At 43.3% G+C, this 14,234-nt stretch overlaps 1 pseudogene; it reads right to left on the bottom strand.

The window, feature by feature from the left end:
- Positions 1–8,861: 8,861 nt before the first annotated feature.
- Positions 8,862–13,870, bottom strand: LOC127012153 (uncharacterized; annotated as a pseudogene).
- Positions 13,871–14,234: the final 364 nt, after the last annotated feature.

The raw sequence follows: 14,234 nt of genomic DNA, 5'->3' as shown, positions 1-14,234 counted from the left end.
TTTTATTATTAATTTATATAAAGCTAACTTACAGTGTAACCTATTAGCTTGCTTATGGTTAGCACACTAGCAGCTAAGGCTTAAGTTATTTAAGAAGTGTGTCCAACAAGTTGGTGTCTTTTTAAATTTCGCGGGCTACGTCTTCTTGATTATCAATTGTAATACCCTTGATATAATGATTTCAGTCGGAAGTTTGCAACGGAGTGAAGGAGACGTTTCTGACCCCATAAAGTATATATATTCTTGATCAGCATCACTAGACGAGCCGATCTAGACATGTCCGTCTGTCTGTCCGTTTCTACGCAAACTAGTCTCTCAGTTTTAAAGCTATCGGGCTGAAACTCCGAAAGTCTATCTCTTGCAAGTAGTATATAAGTCGGAACCAGCCGGATCAGACAATTATATCTTATAGCTCCCATAGGAACTATAGGGGAAAAACATAAAAAAAATTTATCTTTGGTGTTATTTAACATATAACCTCCTACGCTTGGAAATGACATTTTTTAATTGGTTCGGACTTTTAAATTAAATTTGATCAAAGGCGGACAATTATATCATAAAGGAAAGATCCGAAAATGGGTGGGAAAATAATATGAAACAAATTATAGCTTCGGTGTTTTTTAACATAACAAAATAAAATCAAAATTTTAACAGTTTTGAGTTTTTCCGGAGTTATAGGGGTCAGAACATGGCGTGATATGAGGCTATTTGCCTTTGGTTATGCGGAAGTTCAGTTTAGCTTAGATTGATTCGATGGACACATTTACATTGCACCACCACTTTTTCGAATAATGCTGTTGGTCACTAAGCCTCTGATCGGGTGTCTCCTACAGCTTAACAATCTTCGAAAGCATGACGATTTTGAGTACTGCGGCTACAAGCATCCCAGTATGTCGAATGTCGTCCATCTTGGATTTTAATGGCGACGATAGTCCGACACATGATAATCTTGTGAGCTATTAATGTCCTGCTGAAGGGCTGCTGGATTCTGGTGGCTGATCCTGGAGGAGAGGACTCCGTGGACGACTGCCCCTGGAAAGGTCGCCTTTCCTCGGAGCCGGCGGCTTCCGTCAACAAGACACCAGAATGGATTCTCCCCCTCTTTTAATCGCCTAAGGTCTTTTACACCCTAGAAGAGTTTTTATTTAGCTGCCAGTTTGGATCGGATAAACTAATCGTTCCCAACTAGGGTTATTATCTCTCGGAATCTAATATCTTTGGAGTCAACGGAGGGCTGTTGCACTTTGCCAGCTACCGTTGTATGGTTACCAGTAGGTCGATCGGCCGTTGTTCTGGCCACGCGACACCAGTAAGTTGCCGAATTTCAATTTCTTTTGACTTTGTTTTCCTCCGTGTGGTTAGTCAAATGCACCCCTTCCTCGGACTTTCTATATTTCTATATGGAGCACGTACGTAACACTGGCTAAAAATAAAAAAGGAAGAATGACTATTCCACACTAGAAAGCAGCAGCAGAAGCGCAGAGGGCTGGAGAGAAACTCGAAAATGTTGTTTACTTCTATAAATAGTAAAGAGGCTCTCCTGCAGCCAAAATGGAATCCTTGCATGTGTCATATGCTTCATTTAGCCATTGCCAAATTCATTGGTTCATACAGTGGCTGTGGCCACAAATTCGAATTAAGAGTATTTTGCCAACAGAAAATAATTTGAAATTTTTTTTTAGAAGTAAAGAAAAGAAATCTGACTAGGAACAAATTAGGATAGGAACATTTTATAATTATTAAGTATATCAGATGTTCGGATTTTTGTAAAAAAAATTATGGACTTTAATTTTGTTTGTTTCTTTTAAGCTCTTGGCCCACTGTGTGCTGAAGAAAAGGTATGCTTTAATCTTATGTAAAACTAACTGACTTACATAATACATTAAAAAGGAAGTTTCTTAAGTTGTCAACTATTCTGCTCTGATTGAATTATGTTATTAAGGAGTACTTTGTTTCAGGAGATATATCAGTTTGATGTTAATTAATGTGATAATTACCCCCGGTATTAACCTAGTTGTATTCTCATTTAAAAAAGTACCGTTCAAAAGTAATACGCAAAACAAGATTTCCGGGGTCCTCTCAAAACAAAAATTTTGTACAAAACGTAGAAAGTGTATTTATTTAGTAGATCGTGTAAACATTTTCGTCACAAAGTTGATATCAAAACATTTGTTTGTTGAAGGTGCGATCATCACTATATTTTTACCTCGTTAAGAGGTGTTTCTGTTTGATCGCCTATTATTCTTAAAAGATAAAAAAGTCAAGAAATGTAAAACCACCAAAAATAAAGAACTGCCGTTTTTAAAATACCATTCAATCAGAGGAGTTTGTAACTTGTGTTCGTGATTTTGATACTTGGAATCTAATGTTATTAAAATCGGATGACTATATCATATAGCTACCATAGGAACGATCGAAAAATTGGTGGGAAAATAATCTGAAACAAATTATAGCTTCGGTGTTTTTTGACATATCTAATAAAATTAAGAATATAATTTTTTGTATTTTTAAGAAATTCGAATTAAATTTAATAAAAATCGGACGACTCTAACATATAGCTGTGAAGAAAAAGGGTCTGAGAAGTAATAAAAGATTTTTTAATATTTCTAAAGCTACCAAAAATCATTAAAAATTTAACACGTTGTTTCTAACCTTAATTATTTCTTATAACTGCAAGGGTATACAAACATAACATTTTAACATATAACCTGCTATTCTTGGAAATACATTTTTTTCCGACTTTAATTTAATTAAAATCGGCCGACTGTGTCATTTAGCAGCCATAGGAGCGATCGGAAAACTGGTGAGAAAAAGATTAAAAATTTTTTTTTTCAATTTAAAATGAGGATCAAAATACGTATAGGTGACCAAATAACTCGAGACTTTTCACTTCACCATGAATATGATTTCTAATAAACGTAATGCCATAAACAAGCATCGCAACTGTGGTGTTCTAGTGTTGCTAAAGGCACGGCTTATCAGCTGACCTACAGCAACTCTGCAACTCACGCACTTGATTTTCGCACGCACCGAACGCGTATATGCAACCAAATTCAACCAAATTCTTTTCATTTTGGAGACCGTGACAAGTCTCAGTCAAGAATGGGATGAGATTAAGGAATTGGCTAATTCGTATACCGCTGAAAATTAATCTGTGCATGCATAAGATTTATCGCTGCTTAGGGAGCTTTTGGTAAAATTTGTGTCTACGCATTTGCCAATTTTCTAACGCCGAGCTGAACTTTATCTTTTCCCTCTGGCAGAACTATTGTTTTTCGAACTGTAGACCTCTTTTATCAAGTTATCGCATAAGGTTCATTACGCTCAACGCCATGAGTCCAACAAACAAGGCCCACACGAGCAACAGCGACAAGCTGCCTTTTCCGGCAACAACGATCAACAATTGAGAACAATATCAAACGACTACAATGTGCACATTCTTGAGTCATACTTTCGGAAGCTATCTGAGCTGCACACTTCTTCTTTCTAGACTCCTTTACAAATCTCTTAAACCTACCATCGATCGTCTAGCCAGATGCGGCAGGACTTCAGGGTCTAATCGATATATCGTCAGTTATTCGAGGGTCTCTCTTATTTTTGGGCAGTGCCCAAAGGTGGATGCAGTGCTCAAAGGTAGATGCAGACACGCGACTGAGCTACGGAGAAAAACAAATTTTCGATCAGCTCCCTAATTGGGATGACTTTTGCAAGCGCTCACTCACTGATGCCAGTTTTTAGAAGGTCGACAACGTATCTCAATCGTAACCTTATATCAAAAGCTGAAGACGTTCCCAACATCGCTGTCAAAGTCACTTGTTACTACCCAGGCCAACTGCGTTTACTGCATCTCAGCTAACCGTTTCATATCTCACTGCAAGTCCTTTGCTAAATTAAACATAGCTCAACGGAAGGAACACGTCACACCGTAGCAACAGCGGTAGTCTATATCAAGGATGGAACCGGTCAGTTTCACTTAGTAACAGCGTTATTAGACTCAGCGTAGGAGCTAAACTGGATAACGGAGGAGACTGACAAACGTCTGCAGCTATCAAAATGCCGCGTCAGTTAAGCATTTCAATGGTATTTCGGACACGTCAAGGCAAATAAATTATAAAGTAAACACCACCATCAAATCACGAGCTTCGGAATTTGGTTGTACATTTTGCACAGTAACCTAGTAGTCATCGAATGGAACATGCCAGAGGGGATCGTCCTACCTGATCCAAAATACCATCAACGGAATTGAAGGATTCTTCAAAGCCAACCGAGTTGAAAAGTGCACGATGGGTACAAATATGCCAAGTGCAATGTTACTTACTTAGCCTGAGCGATGCAAATGAAATTTCGTTCAAGATCAACCCCCTTTGCTCAAACGTAGATTAAACAATGATCCCTTCATAAAAGAATCCTATGTGCAATTTATGCTAGAATACTATACCACAGGTCACATGTCACTTATAAAGAGCACCGATAAGACAGAGCTCCATTTCTTTATTCCCCACTACTGTTTTCTACGGCCTCACAGCTTTACTACAAAGTTACGAGTAGTGTTTGATTCCACCGCGAAAACGTCGTACAGTGTAGCATTGTAGTTCCCACCATCAAACAAGATTTAATTACGACACTTCTTTCATTTTGCCTCCATCGTTACGCTACGTTACGTTATTTGTAGTCGACGAGCGAGACACAAAATTTCAGCTTATTCTCTGAAGAGAGAACGCTACTAACATTCTACAGGTATATCAGCTGAATACGGTGACCTACGGTGTCTCAGCAGCTCCTTTTCTCACTATTCGTAGTCTGTTTCATATAGAAAATTTGAAGGGACTGATCTATATGCCAATGATATTTTAACACACCGCACTACAAAAGAATGAGGAAGTCTCAAATGTACTCAGTAAGGCCGGATTGATCATCCATATTGGGCAATTCATCAAACGGCTAGGGCTTAATGAAGCTGTAGGAATAAAAATCAACGAAAATGTTTGGATTACCATGGCAATCATCTGACAATGTATTAATTTTTCAATTAAAATGCGAGGTTTCTACTAGACGGATGGTCTTACCTAAAGTATCTCCAATATTCAACACGCTTAGATTTATCGCCCCCATCAATATGAATATAAATTTTTTCAAGATCTAGTTATCCGGAAACTTTCGTGAGATGAGCCGACTTGTGAAACTTATCTACAGTGAAACTGACATGTTTTGTATCAACCTCACAACATTACCAGAGTGAGCTTCACGGGTTTGCAGATGCCTGAAAACGTGGATACGAATGTTTTCTTTACGTTCGCTGTGTAATCAATTGCGTCGTTACGACCAGCTTAATTCTTGTCAATCCCAAAGGACGAACTCTGCGCACTGTACTGCTTAACAGAACGCAAAATACGCAAGAATGATGATAATAGGTTGAATAGAGCAGCTAAAATACAGGTATCACAATGCCCCTCGACGTATGACTGAAGGGGTGGACTTCCAAGCCACTGTAGAACGGTCTTTGCGTCGGTCCAAAAATATAATATGTAAGGCTTGAGCTTGTGTATAAGCCTAAATCAAACTTTGCCAAGGGCCCTCTGCGCAGGGCAACCCATAAATTAGCTCCTCATCCTTTTGATTGTATTTGAAATATATGTCGAAGCACAATTCAAAGCTAACATTATATTAAAAATACCTATTGTAATTATCTGGTAACGCTGTAACCTGTAGCTAACGCATCGCAACTCCTGTGTTCTAGTGTTGCAAAAGGCGTAGCTTATCAGCTGACCTACCGCAAGTCTGCACTTCTGGCACGCACCGAACGCGTCTTTTTTTAACAATAAATCTGCAACCAAATTCAACCGTCTTATCTTCATTTATGTACTACGCCCAGTGAACAATAACAAGTTCAGCAGCGATCAAACAGTTTTTGTGACATAGGGATCATCGAATTGCTTCGACCACCTTTTGATAAATGCCCTATCCTTATTTACCATGGTTGTGATCAGAAAATTTAAGTTTAGGATCCACATGGTCTCTTATGTCGTCAGCATGAGTTATCCTATCTAACACACCACCGCTCAAAGTATATGTTGAAAAGTGAGGGCTGACACGAAGAAAGGTAATTATTATACACTTAGAACCTTTTAAATTAAATTAATTATCCACGCAACATGTCATCTGAATACATAAGTACACGTAACTTCGTTATGACTAGAGGAAGGTCATTTATAAATAATGTAAACAGGAGCGGGCCAAGATGACTTCCTTGTGGTCCATCAGACGTAACTCGGATTAGGGATGAAAAAGAGTTTTTATAAATGATCCTTTGCGTCCTGCCACTCAAATAACTCCGTGCTGCAAATGGGGCGAAAAAGTTTTCAAAGAGCTTCGGTATAGCTGAAAGCTTTATAATACCTCTCTAATTACATGCGTTCAATTTACTCCCATTTTATAAAGCGGGGTAACAATTGTCTTCTTTTATTTGTGTGTGAAATTTGACGTTTATAAAGACAAAGTAAAAAGTTTGTTCAATGGTCTATACAAAGTCTTAGCGCGATATCTGAGCACATATCCAGGGACTCCGTCAGCACCCGGAGAGTAGACTGATTTTACCCTTTGCAATTCTAAAAGAAGTACGCTTATGCTTATAACAGAACAAAAAATAAAGTTGGATTTAGGCATGATTATGGGTAAGAAAGGTCTGGAGGACTTGATGTTAGCAGGTGGTTTGAAAAAAATGTGCAAAAAGATCGTCTATGGTCTGATCAGTGTTCGCGGCCGAATTTCAAATTTAAATGATGATGGAAAACTTGCAGATTTACGCTTAGTGCTAACAAAATTTTAAAACTGTTTGGGATCCAGTGTATACTGGGTCTTGCAACGAGCTAAATAATTTTTGTAACCCTGGGGGCTAGCACGGTAAAATCAGACCGAGCACTTAAGTATCGGGAAAAGGCAGCTTGCAAAGCGGAAGCTTTAAACTTTTTTGTAAAGTCTAGACTTTACATTTTGAAGTATTGCCAATTCTTTATTAAAGCACGGAGGCATAACTTTGAACTTGAGAACGTAGGCGGGGGTGCGTCCGCGATTTATTGGCTTAAAGTAACAGAATCGAACTGCCCTAGTTCTAAGCCGAGCCTGCGCTTCAATACGCAGTGGTGAAAACTTCAGGGAGCGGGAAAGCGGAAATCATGAGAGCCTAGGAGCGCAAGTATTCAGCGCGGGAATGTAGGCAATTGAAGAGAGGGGAGAGCGGACCATACAGGGTGCTTCGCGGCCTGAACATTTCGCCCCCCTTGCAACTACTGGTGTTGCAACATCCCTGGTTGCCCTGGTTGCAGGACCCGGAGACGATTCAGCCGAACGTTGTTTTCTAGGCCACGAGCAGTCCCTCGTCGACCAGATGGAACCCTGGCTGGATGACCTGGGAATACACATCCCTGGTTGCCCTGGTTGCAGGACCCGGAGAGGATTCAGCCGAACGTTGTTTTCTAGGCCACGGGCAGTCCCTCGTCGACCAGATGGAACCCTGGCTGGATGACCTGGGAATACACATCCGCACCCAGGATCACGGAAATCATCGCCGGCAGGTAGAACCGCTTGTCGGCCAACGGTAGATTCTTAAATTTCCCGACGACCGTCAGGAATCGCTTGGATTGGGGTGCGGATGCGGACGCGGACGTTCGGCTCAACCTTCAGGATTACCTCCGTTCACTGACCTTCGACCGAACCGTCGCCGTGCAAACCTTCTTGACGCCGGCACTAGTTGTCGCCAACCAAAAGGCGGAAGGCATGGACGCGTCAATGCAGCTCGTCGTGGTGCGCGGGTCGATAAGAGCGGCCGTGTCGAAGGTTTTCAGCCCGGTCTCCAGAATGACCATGGCCGTCGGCAGGACGTTGACGCTGTGCTGTTGGAGAAGGGGAGGGGAGCGTTGGACCCGGTGTCGAGGAATCTGAGAGCGGCGGAGAGGCGAGCGCTTGTCGGATCTTGCCGGGGCGAACCCCGCTGGGTAGCGGAACGTCGCTCGGAACTGGGAGGCTCTGCCGTATGGAGCAGCGTGTTGTGACTCCGGTTGTAAATCCTGCACCTGTCATCGCTTCGACATCGTGAGGCAATTTGCGCAGTACTTATTTATTAGCACCGCTCGGCGCCGCTTCTCCGCGCTCAGCTTCTGGAACCTCTGACATCTTTTCAGAGGGTGAATTCCTCGTCAGACTCGGCATCGGTAGGATTGTGTACCCCGAGTACGTCTGCTCTCCAATGCTTGGACGCTGCGTTCACGTGAAGCCATTCTTAATGGATCAACGGTGAATCATGGAAAAATGTTCGTGCTTATGGAATATGGATGGCAGAAAGAAGAATACTAGGTAGAAGATGTGGAAGGTACCCCCGGTAAGAGAACAATCTTGTTCACCAGACGCTGGGCAACGCTGCGTGCCGTACGGATGTCGACTACGCGACGTTACCATCGGATCTTGGAAGAACAGAGTCGATTCCACCTAGTCGCCACTCATTCGAGGGCAAATTGTCGTCCTTGATGACGACCATGTTATCGACGGGAAGATTTTCCTTGGGAAATTGCCACTTGTTGCGCTTGTGGAGCTCCTTAAGATACTCTTCCATCTATCGATCGCGGAATTCCTAATGTAGAGACTTTAAGTGTTACCACCTGTTCACTTGGATTCTCCCTTCACTTCGGGTTCCACTATGGATAGAAGAGGCCCGCCAACAAGAAAGTGTCAACGCTATGAGATCAGTTGGATCCCCGGACATAGGAGACAGCGGTGTGGAATTCAGACAAGTTTCGATTTTCGCTAGAAGGGTGGAAAGCTTTTCAAACGTGTATTTTCGCGAAGCAGTAGACTTATAAAACAATGCATTAAAGCTCTTGACACCAGTTTCCCAGAGGCTCCCATATGGGGTGCCCAAGGAGGATTGAATGACTATACGCATCAGTCACAGATTCTTTTACGGTTTGTAAAAAATCTCGGGAGAGCAGGGAGGCAGCGCCGACAAAGGTTTTCCCATTGTCGGACTGAACTTGACGAGCACAACCTCTTCTGGAAACAAAACGAGCGAAAGCCATGAATAATTTTCTCGGCCGTCAAATCGGATGTTGGCTCTTAATGGATGGCCTTTGTAGAAAAACAGACGAAAACCAACACATACTCTTTTGTAATGAGACAAGCTCTTCCAATGTAATGCTTAATGTCAAAAGGGTCGGCGAAGTCCATCGCTGTGTACGTGAATGGCCCGGAAAAAGAAACTCTCCCTTTCGACAAATTTCCCATCGTCTGGACTTGTAATCTCTTTTTGTGGATAACGCAGACTTTTTAATAACTGCCTTCACCAAGTTCTTTTTTTTCGGAACCCAGTATCTTGACCGGGTGAGACGTACCACTAACTGGTTTCCTCCGTGTAACGTTATCAGATGTGTAAAGTTCACCAGTAGTTGTGAGATTGCACATTCGTACGGCAGGATAATAGGGTGTCGTTCATCAAGTCGCAAATCTTTGGAGGCCGTTATGCGACCGCACGCCGCAAAATATCTGCGATGTGTGCCAAAGACCATGACCCCTTCAGCGGCGACAAGTTCTTGGGCCTCCTTCTGGAATTGGCAACTGTTTCCTACATCGGACAACAGATGGACATACGCGAGGACCCGCAAAGCTGTATGTAACTTGGAAAAGCGATCTAGGATGTCTTTTGTCGCCACATGGGCCTTGACAGGACGCTTTTCTACCTCGGTCCCCACTATGTCGGTGCTTTGGCTAAGCCACTGATATCGTGGTCGTTGCAACCAAGGGGCACTCCCCCACTTTTGGCACAGCTCAATTGGAAGTTCATCGTTCCACCCTAGCTCCTGAAGCCAAATCTCTTGCATGAAGATGTTGACACACACAAAAAATGGAGCTAGCCAGCTTGCTGGATCAAACAACTTGGCAATTTGGGAAAGGACCTACCGTTTTGTGGTGAAGATTTCCGTTGTCGAAACTGGTGGGACGAAGAAAAATTCATCGGAGGTCGCTTTCCAACGTACGCGTACGTACGCCGAGAGTTTTGGGTGTACTTTCAGTGTCGATTTCGAGGAAGTGTGTGTTTAGAAGATGCTTGCTTTGAATATGAGCTAAAATTTCCTTGTTATTGGAGATCCATTTTCTCAATGGGAGCCCCGCGGAATCTTGGGCACATTGTAGCTCCCGAACAATGAGAGACTCCTCTGCGTAGTCAGCTCCCGCCAGAACATAATCGACATACATGTAATTGCGAATGACATTGCTCGCTCTTGGATGGCTCAGCTGCACGTCTGTCGCCAGCTGTTGCAGAACTCTATTCGTCAGGAAGGGCGCACAGTTGACTCCAAACGTTACCGCCTTGAGTTCGAAATCTCGGATATACCCCTCGCTGTTGCGGAATAAAATGCCTTGGAACGGGGTGTGTTTTGGGTCTACCCAAATTTGTCGATACATCTCGATATCGGCACTATAGACGTATCGGAAAAAACGCCATTTTAGAATTTCGATGGTTAAGTCGGAATCTAAGACTGGGCCAGCATGAAGGATGTCATTTAGGCTGATTCCTTTTTCTGAAGGGCTGGAAGCATTAAATACCACCCGAAGCTTGATGGTTGTACTTTCCGGCTTGAGCACGGCATGATGCGAAAGGTATTATCTGGCAGCATCGTGGGTGGAATGGTTGAGATCGAGATATTTTTGTATCATGGAGTCATACTTAGATTTCTGTTGACTATCCCTTTTTATGCGTTGCTCATTTCTTAAAAATGGGGCTAACGCGAATAATCTGAATTATCCTAAGGCAGATCCTCAACCTCCCAAATTTGGTGAGAAGTTTATCTAGGGAGGTGTCAGCCGCGTGGGAAACTCGCGTTAAAAAGGCGGAAATCGTATTTGGTCCTGTTAGGATCAAGCCGAAAATTGTGTCTTGACCGAGAAGAAAGCCACAGATATTCGGTCAGGTACCGCTTATGGGAATGGATGGGAGTATATCGGCCCCGAACAGAAGATCTATTTGAGCGCTTTCGTAAAACTTTGGATCCGCTAGACGGAGAAAATGATGCGGAATCGGACAAGATGGAAGATTTCCCGCTAGTTGCGGAAGAACGTAGGCACAGTTAAGTAACTGCAAGCTAGGCCGATTTGGCGGACGAATAGTAAATTGACAGAGCTTTATGGACTCAGCGGACCGTCGCAAACTAATTTTGCACACTGGAGTCCGTAGTACCGGTAGCCGCGGGAACGGGTGTTTTTGGCCTTGATGTATGAGTAGCCTCGGTGCATTAGCGTGTGATGGCGGCCGCGGCATGTAAAGCAGTTGTGAGTGCTTTCGCAATCACGCAACTGATGTCCCCGTGTGAATCAGTTCAGACGCAGAAGTTGATGCTCTGGGCTGGGACTGCTAAGAGCCTGATGGTCGCACGTCATCTATGGTTTCTAGTATCCGGTGACGCTCAATTAGGAACCCAATTCTTGCCAAGTAGAAATATTGGCCTTATCGTATAGCGACTGCTCCCATAAGGAAAGCGTGTGCTTCGTGTGTTTAGCGTAGCAAATGTAAACCAGAATACAATCCCAATTACCGATATTGATTCCGCACATATCTAGCGCATTAAGGCACCCTTGAATAGTGCTTTACAATTCTCGTAAAGCTGTCTCAGATTCCTGAGTGACTGACTGCACATTAAACAATACTAACAATCGTTTGTTTTCGAAACGCTCAGTTAGGTTAGCCCAAGCTGAGCAAAAACCATCGTTAGTAAGAGGCCCCTTGGAAACTATGGCATGTGTGTCGTGTGTGTAATATAAATGGCCGTAAACAAATCCCTAAAGGTTGGCCAGCAAAGATAATCACCGGTGAAAACTTCGGTATCGCACGGACGAAGCTGGCAGCCTGACGGAAGGATCAGCTTGCGCTAGGGAAGGCTTCGGAGTTTGCGCTATCATATCTGCTATCTGGGCGCCGCACCTTTCGTATGCGCTGTAGCAGTAGCCGTACTTAGCCTTGGAGAACTGGCAAGCTCTCAGCTGCACTTTCTCCGGCTGCTACAATGCTCGCGGTTCATGCATCGTACCGTCTTCGTCTCGGCGAATATTGACGACAGATAACGTAGAAGAGACCGCCGAGGGTATGCTTATTCGGGCTTCCAATTCGGACAGTCGATCAGAGATGATTTTTGTGCTGGCTCGCGTTATTCTTTCGATGGGAGAAGAAGCCTTCTTGAGAGGGGGCGACTTTACCGACTTGGTATTTTTTGTGATGGACCAGGGGATAGCTTGTTAGAACTTTCCCTGGACATACCAAACAATGCGGAACTGCTTTATTTCAGTTAAGGGAGCGCTTTGTTTTGCAAAAAAAAAAAAACCAGAGAACGGAAACGATCACAGTTTTGAACTGGAATGTGCGGAAAATTTAGATGTTTGGATATAGTTCGCTTTGGTTCGTATTCTTTGGTATGAAAAAACAAACCCCCAGGAATAAATTACCCAAGTGGTACGACTATGAAGAAACTGGGTTGATGGTATTTTATTTATATTTTTTTTTAGTTTTTAAAAACATTGTCAGATGTTTGTATGTTCGGATGTAATTAGCTTTGATGAACGCCAAATGTACTTATGTACTCCGATTGCACTTAATTTGCACAAAAGGAAATTGGATTAAAATGTCCGCACGATCAAAGAAAAAGCAAGGAAGGGAAAAATTGTGTTTTAATTGCCGTTGTCGGATTAATCGAGGTTTGATTTAAGACAAATCAAACAGAATGTCAAACGAAACGGCTGACGGTTGATAGGCAATAAAAATTGATTGTTTAACAACTTTGTACTTATCTTGTCGTTGAAAACCCGGTCACTGGTAGTGGTGGCGTCTAGAGGCGGCGGCGGCGGGAATCGGCAGCGTCGTGATCGGCTGCCGCCCTGGACTTCGCTGGTGACGGCGGGGTATGGTGCGATGTGGGAAAAACACTAGTTTCGCGAGTTGCCCGTGATCGAAGGAAAAAGGGAACACAACTTTGATCTTGAGAACGTAGGCGGGGGTGCGACAGCCGTTTACTGGGGTCAAGTACCACAATCGAACTGCCGTAAGTCTAAGCCGAGCTCGCGCAGTGGTGACAACTTCAGGGAGCGGAAAAGCGGGAGAGCCTGGAAGCGGGAGCGGGCAATTGAAGAGAGGGGAGAGTGGACCATACCAAGTGCTTCGCGGCCTGAACACATTATAAAATATATTACCAGTTTCAGTTACGTTAGTACAAAAGTACAGATTAGACCAATCTGAGCAAGCTATAAGATTATTAGTAAGTGTAAAGTTTTCTCCACGAAAGCAGGGAATGTGTTTATCTGACTTGTCAGATAGTTCATGCACATTTGCACCCGTGTCAATAGTCAGCTCCAGCGTTGGATAATACGGTTTCTGTAAACATAATAACATGGGAAGAAAAGGAAAAACTATCTCTATACAATTTGGTCAGTTCACTTTGTAAACCTCTTTTATTCTGATAGCAAAGCAGAAGAAAAATATGTTGTTTTTTGAGATAGATAAAGATGTAGATAGCTCTTTGAAGGGATTTTCAACTTCTTTTGAACGAATTATTGCAATTAGAGTCGATAATGGGGGGACTCTTTCGATAGGTTAGGTCGATAGCTGCAGCAGCGGGATAAATCTGGCGGGCCAGATGCGGTGTCACGCACAGAAGACCAGCCTTCCACGCCGACGACATCCACCAATTCCCGGTGAGTCCGTTCCGGACTACAACGTCAACCTCATCTCGGAATCTTCCAGTGTCGCATCGCGGCGTTGAGAAATACTGCTATTTTTTTGGGGCGGCCGAATCTCGGACTGCCGTACACAACTCACCGTGTTGCTCCAGTTATCCATCTTCAAGACCCATATTGCCGCTGGGGCTTCGGCGAGATGTCTTCAGCCCGGGCTATAATCGCCCTCCAAGCCGGGCCATGCGCGCACTTTGATTATATATATTGATATTTACTTCCCTATGTGATTGTGAATTTATCCGGATATAGACCCGAGAGCATTATTTGTCCTCGTCGTTTGCCTAGAATCAGAAGTTTTCGAGTATTAGTTAAATGGTATAGTTTACAGTACAGATACGTACCTTTACGTAACCGACACGCACGCCTCCAGTGTGCTCATTTTGAGTGCCGTGTTGCATTGCGCGCTCTACCAACACGTGACTGGTACAGCATAACTTTTCGCGGCGCCTGTAACCTTTCCCTGGCAA

This window comes from Drosophila biarmipes, unplaced genomic scaffold, assembly GCF_025231255.1.
Source record: "Drosophila biarmipes strain raj3 unplaced genomic scaffold, RU_DBia_V1.1 ptg000023l, whole genome shotgun sequence".
NCBI classification, from domain to species: Eukaryota; Metazoa; Arthropoda; class Insecta; order Diptera; family Drosophilidae; genus Drosophila; species Drosophila biarmipes.
This window is presented reverse-complemented; position numbering and strand designations above follow the sequence as displayed.